Source organism: Phacochoerus africanus, chromosome 7, assembly GCF_016906955.1.
Source record: "Phacochoerus africanus isolate WHEZ1 chromosome 7, ROS_Pafr_v1, whole genome shotgun sequence".
NCBI classification, from domain to species: domain Eukaryota; kingdom Metazoa; phylum Chordata; class Mammalia; order Artiodactyla; family Suidae; genus Phacochoerus; species Phacochoerus africanus.
In genome coordinates this window covers 29,299,484-29,309,989 of record NC_062550.1, presented here as the reverse complement: position 1 = coordinate 29,309,989, position 10,506 = coordinate 29,299,484, and the positions used below count along the sequence as shown (strand labels likewise).

At 32.7% G+C, this 10,506-nt stretch overlaps 1 non-coding gene across 1 annotated transcript; it reads right to left on the bottom strand.

Annotated features, from left to right (window-relative positions):
* Positions 1-8,854: 8,854 nt before the first annotated feature.
* Positions 8,855-8,961, bottom strand: LOC125131900 (U6 spliceosomal RNA). The gene has a single exon (XR_007136075.1). It is a non-coding gene; the product is annotated as a U6 spliceosomal RNA (small nuclear RNA).
* Between the last annotated feature and the right edge of the window lie 1,545 nt (positions 8,962-10,506).

Here is a 10,506-nt window from a genome sequence, read left to right as displayed (position 1 = left end):
ACTCCATGTAGAGGCTGATGGCAAGTGCCAAACTTCAGTTCACAAGTATATTACATTGGTGTTTATTTCTTACTATCCCTACTAATGTAGACATTTTTGTAAATACTGGCCTTTAGGCTTGTAGTCTGTGGCAGTAGGTAATGTGACAGTGCTTGAAATATTATATCAAAGATCTTAAAATAGAAATAATATAATTTTCTGTGTATATTCACCAAAAGTACATATATTAAATTTAGCTATAGTAGTACACACTTTGATATATGAAGTAGATATGACATTCACCTTTTTTAACATATTTGATTATTTTATAACAATATACTTTATATTGAAAGCATTTACATATATCTCTCTCAATCTATGTTTATAACACTTGAAATTAGGTTTATTATTGGACTTTTTCATGTGAGACATGAAATCCTATTTGAAAATGTAATATTGAATCTCCAGCCAGCAAATTCTATAGGGAAATTGTTGTGATTAGTACTGGGCTTTTGAAGTCAACTGATTTCTTCCAGATTGGGCACTGTAAAGAAAGAAGAACATGCAGTAAAAAGTAGAGTCATGATAGTCTGAAGGAGGAACAACACAAGTTATTAATGGTGCCAATCACATGAGTCATTACTTTAGTTCCTCCTAGCCTGCAGCCTCAAAGTACCCATATTTCATATAAGGTTAACATGCTTCAAAACAACATTATTGAGGAAATGTTTACCCCCGAAGAGAAAATATTTCGCTTTTTCTACAAAATTTTATTTATCAAATGTTACAATGGAAACAAAAATAGGTAGAATTAGCTGGTTAAAAGTCAAATTGTTAAAACATACTAAACAACATAAAAGAGCTATTTTTAAAAACTAGAGCTACATCAAGTAAATTAGGATAGTCAAACTCTGCTTATATTATTTACATGTATATACTTGTATTAAATTATTTACATTTTTTTTTTCATGCCTGCACTTGTGGCATATGGAAGTTCCTAGGCCAGGGATTGAATCCAAGCCAAAGGTGCAACCTTTGTAGGATCCTTTAACCCACTGCGCTGGGCTGGGAGTCAAACCCACATCTCTGCAGCAACCTAAGCCACTGCAGCTGGATTCTTAACCCACTGTGCCACAGGAGAAACTCTATTTATTTACAATATTGAAATAAAATACTAGTTCTAGGCATGTTAAATCTTGGTTATATGGGCTGGGCATCATAGATGTCTAAAAACACTCTAGTGAGAGTAGGTGTAACAGTAAACTTATAGAATTATTGTAAGGATTAGGTGACAAACAGAGCTAATATTGAGACAATATTTTTATTTTAAATATCAGTTATTTTATATTATAGTATCATGTTCTGAGACTCCTATTCTTAGTGCACAGAGCACTATAATTGTTTTCCTCTTTCTTACTTTATGTTATGCCTTTCTTTTATTTCACTTCTTTCCATGCTCTTTTACATATGGGCCTACTTAGAGTATATGCCCTTAAAAAAGTAAATATATTTGTAATATATACATGCTGCTTATCTCTGTATTTCCCATGTAACTATTATCAAGCAATAGAGTATCTTTGATTTCAGTTTGATTCACTCAGTGCTGGCTTTATGATAACTTCCTACTTTGGTGTGCATATTAGGTTATTCCCCTCCGATTGCTTCTTAGGTACGTGCCCTCAATATCCTACCTACCGTTTCTCATGGTAGATGACTCATTTTCAACTTCCCACTACCCTCGTCTTATGTTCCATCACTCTTATAGATCCTCTTACATAAACATTACTCTGGGTTATTTACTCTGGGTTACTTACATAAAAATTACTCTGGGTTACATACTGAAGAATAGACTGCTAAATCATAGGTTATAAAAATATTAACATCGGTGAGAAAAACTGGCTTATTCTACAGGCAGATTGCAGTTGTTTAAACCTTCATCGGTATGAGGGCTTAATCTCTCTATGTCCTCATTAGTATATGGTATTGGGTTAACTACCTCATTTTTAAGTGGTCTATTCCTCTGATTTTTGTTTCTACCAAACCTATTGATATTTGTTGGCAAGGCAAGAAACTTGTGCATTGATTCTGGTATATTTAGTACTTGAGCTAGCCATGCTAAATATTGACAATTTAGTCCTTCTCTTGCAATATTTGAATCTTTTATTTTCATAATTATCATTTGTGTATACCCTGAACTACACTCTATAATAGGAACACACTCACTTTATTTCCAGTTTTAAAGAAAATATATCTCAGATAAATATGATTTTGATACGGTGGCTTGTTTTTAATGGTAGAGAAACTGTCAAGAAAGTTCTCATAGATTCTAATTAATTTGAGGTTTTATCATGAAAAGACATTCAACATTTTAACAATTCTTATTCATTTGGTTGAGCAAATTTTACCTTTTTTACTCTTTTATTTTTTCTATGTTATGGTAAGTTATTCTGATAGACTTTTTGAAGTTAAACCATTCTTTTATTCCTGAGATGAAGTCTGCCTAAATTCACCATTGAACGTGTTGTAGTGCTGCCTTATTTAAGATATTCAAAACTATCATTATGAGAAAAAGTTCCATAACTTTTCCTTTTTGTACTATTCTCATTAAGTTTTGGAATCAAAACTATGTTACCCATATTAAATTGATTGGGAATCATTCTTCAGTTTCTCATTTTACACACACACACACACACACACACACACACACATACATACACACAAAATTGGATGATATAGTAAAATTTACCAGAAAATCATCTAGATCTAAGGTTTTTTTGAATTAATATATTATCAAGTTTCTTTTTATTTTTTGTATTTTTTTAGGATCACACCTGTGGCATATGGAAATTCCCTGACTAGAGGTCTAATTGGTGCTACAGCGTCTGACCTATGCCACAGCTACAGCAGTGCTGCAGCAATGCCAAATCTGAGTCGTGTCTATGACCTACACCATGGCTTATGACAACACCAGATCCTTAACCCACCAAGGGGGCCAGGGATCAAACTTCTGTCCTCATGGATACCAGTTGGGTTCATTACTGCTGAATCACAATGGGAACTCCCTATTTGTTTTTTTATAGTGAAGGAAAGTACAGTATTTATTGCAAGGCCAAAAAAGGAGAGTGGGTGCCTGCTGCTCAAAAGTCTCAATGGTCTCAGGTAAGCATTTTTAAAGGCAAGATGAAAGACAGGGTTGCCTGATCAGCTCAAGGATATCCCTGTTGTTCTTTTTTGTTTCTGTTGTTGAAGTAGTTGATTTACAATGCTGCACTATTTTCTGGTATACTGCAAAGTGATTGACATATATCTATAGATATAACATATAATGTAAGTTATATATGTATATATACACACACATATGTTACTATAAGACACTGAATATACTTCCCTATGTTTATACAGTAAATCCTTCTTATTTATCTATTTTGTATATAGTAGTTTCTATCTGGTAATCCCAAAAGCCTAATTTATCCCCCCACCCATTTGCCCTTTGATAACCATAACCTAGGTCTGTGAGTCTGTTTCTGTTTTGTAGATAAGTTCATTTGTATCATATTTGAGATTCCATATATGTGATATTATATGGTGTTTATTTTTATCTGACTTATGTCACTTAGTATGATAAACTCTAGGTCCAAAGGGCATTATTTCATTCTTTTTTAGGGGTGCATAATATACTATCATGTATTTATATATACCACACTCTTCTTAAGCTAAGAGTCTATTGATGGACATTTTATTTGCTTCCATGCCTTGGCTATTGTCAATAGTGCTGCTGTGAACATTGGGATGTCTGTATCTTTTTGAATTAGCATTTTCTCCAGACATATGCCCATAAGTGAGATTGCTTGATCATAAGGTAACTCTATTTTTAGTTTTTTAAGGAAGCTCCATATTGTTTTCCCTAATGGCTGCACCAATTTATATTCCCACCAACAGTGCAGGAGGCATCCCTTTTTTTTACACCTTCTCCAAAATTTATTGTTTGTGGACTTTTTGATGATGGCCATTCTGACCAGTGTGAGATGATACGTGATTGTGATTTGATTTGCATTTGTCTAATAGTGATATTGAGCATCTTTTCATGTTCCTATTGGCCATCTGTATGTCTTCATTGGAGAAATGTCTGTTTAGCAATTCTGCCCATTTCTTATTGTTTGTGTTTGATATTGAGTTGTATGAGCTTGGACTTTGGAAATTAAGTCCTTTTCAGTTGCACAATTTGCAAGTATTTTCTCCCAGCCTCTAGGTTATCTTCTAGTTTTATTTATGGTTTTCTTTGCTGTACAAAAGTTTTATTAGGCCCTGTTTGTTTATTTTTGCTTTTATTTCTTTTGCCTTGGGAGACTGACCTAAGAACCCATTGCTATGATTTATGTTAGAGAATGTTTTGCCTATATTTTCTCCTAGGAGTTTTATGGTACCCTGCCTCATATTTAAGTCTTTAAGTTATTTTGAGTTTATTTTTGTGTATGGTGTGAGGGAGTTTTCTAACTTCATTGATTTATATTGGGCTGTTTAGTTTTCCCAGTATCATTTGCTGAAGCGACTGTCTTCTCTCTATTGTTGAAGAGTAATTGAGTACAGGTGTTCAAGTTTTCTATTTGACTGCTTTTCTATAAGCAAGTTACATTTTCTCATCTCAACTATGATGCTTTTGATGCCTTAGATTTTTCCAGAATATGTTTCATAAAGATTTCAGTATACTTTTCCATTCTGTATTTTGTTCATTTTTGTCTTCATGTTTTATTCTTCACTCTCACAAAAATATTGCCTGGCTTCTTCGTCTTTGTAAAGTCCTAATACCCTCCAATTTTTTCTTTATAATTATTGATTACTGATCATAATTATTCATATCTTGTTATTGACTCTATTATGGTACTGAATACTAATTCATTTGTGTCCATATAAGTTCAAACTTGGTGTTCAAATAAAATTTAAAGCTACAACATTCTTCTAAATTCTGCTTTAGCTATGCTCCACAAATTTTAACATGTATTGACTTAATCGTTATGATTTCTCTTATGAATTTCTCTTTAAATCACTATTTTTTTTCTAGACTAATAGGATTTCTTAAGATAGATTTTTCGTTAGTGGTTTTCTAATTTTATTTTTGTGATTAGAAAATGTATTGTGTTAACACTGCAGAACTCAAAGTCATTTGAGAAATTTAATTTTGGAAAATGTATTTTACAATATACTGCTATAAGAAAATTTAAATATATACTGTCAAAAATATGCAAACTCCTATATGCTCATAAAATTAATACTAAAATGTATTGCAATATATTAATGGAGAAACTACATTTCTAAATAACTTAAGGTCTTAATACCTTAAATATTATAGCATATTTTATTACTTGTAGAAAATTTTAATAATCCATCATAAATCTAGAAATTGTTCAGTCTGTGTATTTACTATACTAAAAAGACCATAATGCTCTTTAGTAGGCCATTTTTTTGTTTTGTTTGGCTTAAGATGATGTTGTATCTAATATGGAAAATATGAATTAATTTATGTACAATTTTGAGACCAATTATGAGATGAAACAATTGATGTTACTCACAAATAAGTCACCCTCTTCTCTTTTCCTAGTAGTTTCTTGATTGGATAAGTTAGTATTAATGCTACTTTTTGTTTTCCTTCTTTTCTTTTTTTGAAACATCAAAACTTTGGGTAGCCTCAGAGAGTGTTTTAATATCTGAAAATTTCAAAGACATTGTGTTCATTAAATATTTAGTTCTTCATCATTTTATTTATTATATTAATATCTATAAGAGTTGCCAAATAGTACTCAGAAATAAACATACAAGTGGATACTTTAAAAATTATATATAGCTTGCATTCTAGGTTCCATGTCTTTAATCATTTCACTAACAGTCCATCTTTTTAAATGCATATTTACCTAATTGTATTGTTGACAACGTAGCATTGACTCACCTTTTGATTTAGATTTTTCTAAGACTATTATGATACAATAATGTTTATTTTGCATTAATATTTGAGTTCCTGTATGCCTGATCATGCATTTTATAGTGGCCATGGATCATAAAATATTGTGTATTCATTAACAGCAATGTATTATACTTCTATCAATCATCTATTTTTAGTAGCCTTACTAAAGCTCTGCATCTCTTAGAATCTCACAGAAGCAATATTTCTATAATTTTTTTCAAAGTTATTTCAGAAGCATTTTGTTGGACATTTGTGTAACTGCTGCTTTCTGCAGCTATAGCACTGATACAGAGTCAGGGAGTTTTTTTCAACCCCGCCCTTTGTAATAATAATGCAAATGATTCAACTAGTTGTACAAATAATTGAACTGTTTCACAAAAATTCAGGATAATTCTTTTTTTAAACCACTTTACTGAGATATGATTAACTTTTAAAAATATCTTCATATTTAATGCATACAAATTGAAGAGTTCAGAGACAAAATGATTCTTTAGGATTTTTACTTTATTCAGGTTATCTAATTTCTCCTGTAAGTAGTAAGAGTTCAAATTCATTACAGTCCACAGTAGAATTTTTTCTAGTTAATTTGCTTAAACCACTAATAATGTTAGGACGTGGGCTTTTACTCGTGTTTTAAGTGGCATTGTTCTATTTCCATTAACAACATTTCTAAGCAAACTTCTCACAAATATATGCCTGATTTATAGCACAATTTGGTGATAAAATAGATTATTAATTTTTTTCTTCAAATAATATTATACCTCTTCTATATATCTGGAAGCAATTAAGACACATGGTATATGCAAATATGAATGAGACAATCTGTGAGCAGCCTTCAAAAATTTCTTCAATAATAAATGGACTTTATTATACCTAACTATATTTCCATTCCAAGTTCTCTATAATTAGTATAAATGTATCCCAGGGTTTAACTGAGTGACATTTTGTTATCCTGGATTTTTCACTTTTAAATAAGTATTTTTAATAAATGTTGATGTTAAGATAGCTAGGCTGACCTTGATAAACTTTTTAGTTTTTTTAAGGAACCCCCATACTGTTTACTGTAGCAGCTGCACCAATTTATATTCCCACCACCAGTGTAGGAGGGATCTTTTCTCCATACCTTCTGCAGCATTTATCATTTGTAGACTTTTTGATAATGGCCATTCTGATCAGTGTGAACTGATACTTCATTGTAGTTTTTATTTTCATTTGTCTAATAGTTAGCAGTGTTGAACATGTTTTCATGTGCCTATTGGCCATCTGTATGTCTTCTCTGGAGAAATGTCTCTTTAGCTCGTCTGCCCATTTTTTATTGACTTGTTTTTGATATTGAGTTGTATAAGCTATTTGTATATTTGGAAATTAAGCCCTGTCATTCACATAATTTGCAAATATTTTCTTCCAGTCCATAGGTTATCTTCTTTGGTTTATGGTTTCCTTTCTGTACACAATTTTTATTAGGCACCATTTATTTATTTTTGCTTTTATTTTTATTGCCTTGGGAGACTGACATAAAAAACCATTGCTATAATTTATGTTAGAGTATGTTTTGCCTACATTCTCTTCTAGGAATTTCAAGGTATCTTGTCTTATATTTAAGTCTTTAAGCCATTCTGAGTTTATTTTTGTGTATGGTGTGAGGAAGTATTCAAACTTCATTGATTTACATGTCGTCATACATAATTCCTAACACTTGCTGAAGAGACTCTCTTTTCCCCATCAAATATTCTTGCTTCTTGTTCATGGTTAATAGACTAGGTCTGAGGGCTTATTTCTGGGCTGGCTATTATGTTCCATTGATCTATATACCTTTGTGCCAATACCATGATGTTTTGACTATTATAGCTTTGTAGTGTTGTCTGAAGTCTAAAAGGCTTATACCTCTGCTTTGTTCTATTTCCTTAGGATTGCTTGGCAGTCTGGGTCTTTTGTGGTTATGTATAACTTTTAGGATTATTTGTTCTAGTTCTATGAAAATGTCATAGGTAAATTAATAGCATTATATTTTTAATTATTTTTAAAATTTCTTTATTTATTCTTTCTTGGCTATACCCTAGGCATGTGGAAGTTCCTGGGCCAGGGATCAAACTCATGCCACAGCAGTGATGCAAGCAGTTGCAGTGACAACACTGGATCTTTAACCTACTGCACCCCAAGAAAACTCCAGGATTGCATTAAATGTATAGATTGATTTGTATAGTATGGTCATTTTAACTAAAAATTCATCCAATCCAAGAGCATGGGATATCTTTCCATGTCCTTGAATCACCTTCAGTTTTCTTTATTAATGTTTTATAGTTCTCAATGTATAAGTCTTTCACTTTCTTGGTTAGGTTTATTCCTAGATATTTTATCTTTTGATGTGGTTTTATTTTTTCATATTTTATAATGATTTTTATTTTTTACATTATAACTGGTTTAAGTGTTCTGTCAATTTTCTACTGTACAGCAAGGTGACCCAGTTATACATCCATGTATACATTCTTTTTTCTCACATTATCATGCTCCCTCATAAGTGACTAGACATAGTTCCTAGTGCTATACAGCAGGATCTTATTGCTTCACCATTCCAAAGGCAATAGTTTGCATCTGTTAACCCCAAGTTCCCAATCTATCCCACTCCCTCCCCCTCCCCCTCCCCCTGGGCAACCATGAGTCTGTTCTCCATGTCCATGATTTTCTTTTCTGTGGCAAGGTTCATTTGTGCCATGTATTAGATTCCAGATATAAGTGATGTAATATGGTATTTGTCTTTCTCTTTCTGACATACTTCGCCTGGTATGAGAGTCTCTAGTTCCATCCATGTTGCTGCAAATGGCATTATTTTGTTTTTTATGGCTGAGTAGTTTTCCATCATGTATACATATACCACATCTTCTTAATCCATTCATCTGTCAGTGGGTGTTTCCATGTCTTAAAAATATGGAATGCTTCACGAATTTGCATGTCATCCTTGAGCAGGGGCCATGCTGATCTTCTCTATATCATTCCAATTTTAGTATATGTGCTGCCAAAGTGAGCACTTGATGTGGTTTTAAACAGGATTACTTTTGGAATTACGATCGTGGTGCAGTGGTTAACAAATCCGACTAGGAACCATGAGGTTGTGGGTTCCATCCCTGGCCTTGCTCAGTGGATTAAGGATCTGGCGTTGCCATGAGCTGTGGTGTAGGTTGCAGACGCAGCTTGGATCCCACGTTGCTGTGGCTTTGGTGTAGGCCAGTGGCTACAGCTCCGATTCTACCCCTAGCCTGGGAACCTCCATATGCCATGGGAGTGGCCCTATAAAAGGCAAAAAAACAAAACAAAAAAACAATAACCCCCAAAACAGGATAACTTTTTACTTTCTTTTTCTGATATGTCATTGTTAGTATAAAGAAGTACAAGTTTCTGTATATTAATCTTATATCTTGCCATCTTGCCAAATTCATCAGTTCTAATAGGTTTTGTATGGAGTCATTAGAGTTTTCTGTATAGAGTATCATGTCATCTGAAGATAATGATGATATTACTTCTTCCATTCTGATTTGGATTCCCTTTATTTCTTTCTCTTGTCTGACTGCTGTGGCTAGAACTGCTACCCCTAGGTTGAATAGAAGTGGTGAGAGTGGGCATCTTGCTCGCCTCCAGATTTTAGCAAGAAAGCTTTCAGCTTTTCAATATGGAGTATTATGTTGGCTGTGGTCATAAATTCTTTTATTATATGTTCTCTCTATATCCACTTTTACAAGAGATCTTTAGCATGAATATATATTGAATTTTATCAAATGGTTTTTCTACATCTATTGAGATGATTATGTAGTTTTTGTCTTTTCTTGGTGGGGTGTATTACATTGATTGATTTGCATATATTGAACTGTCCTTGTGACTCTGGGATGACTCTGCCTCGATTGTGGAGTATGACACTTCTTATGTGTTGCATTGATTTGCTAATGTTTTGTTTAGGATTTTTATATCTATATTCATAAAACATATTGGACTGCAAATTTCTTTTGGGTATCAGGGTGATAGTGGCTTAATAGAATGATTTTTGGAGTGATCTTTCCTTTTCAATCTTTTGGAAGAGTTTGAGACTTATCAGTATAAATTATTCTATGTATATTTGGTAGAATTCCCCAGCAAAGTCATGTGGTCCTAGGTCTTTGTAGGGAGTTTTTGTAAGTTTCAGGTTCTATTTCACTTCTAGTGATTGGTCTTCAAGTTTTATGTTTTTCCTTGATTCAGTCTTGAATCAAGGCTCTATTTTTCTAGAAACTTGTCCATTATTTTAGACTGTCCATTTTCATGGCATATATCTTCATAATATTTTATCATTTTTGTATCTATGTGGTATTGGTTGTTACTTCTCCTCTTTATTATTTTGTCTATTTGGGTCCTCTCTTTTTTCTTGGTGATCCTAGCCAGAGGTTGGTCAATTTTGTTTATCCTTTCAAAGAACCAGCTCTTGGGTTTCTTGATTTTTTTTTCTGATTTTTAAATCTCTTCTTTCCTTATTGATCTTTATTATTTACCTCCTTCTACTGACTGCAGGTTTTGTTTATTCTTCTTATGATTCTTTTAGGTGGTAG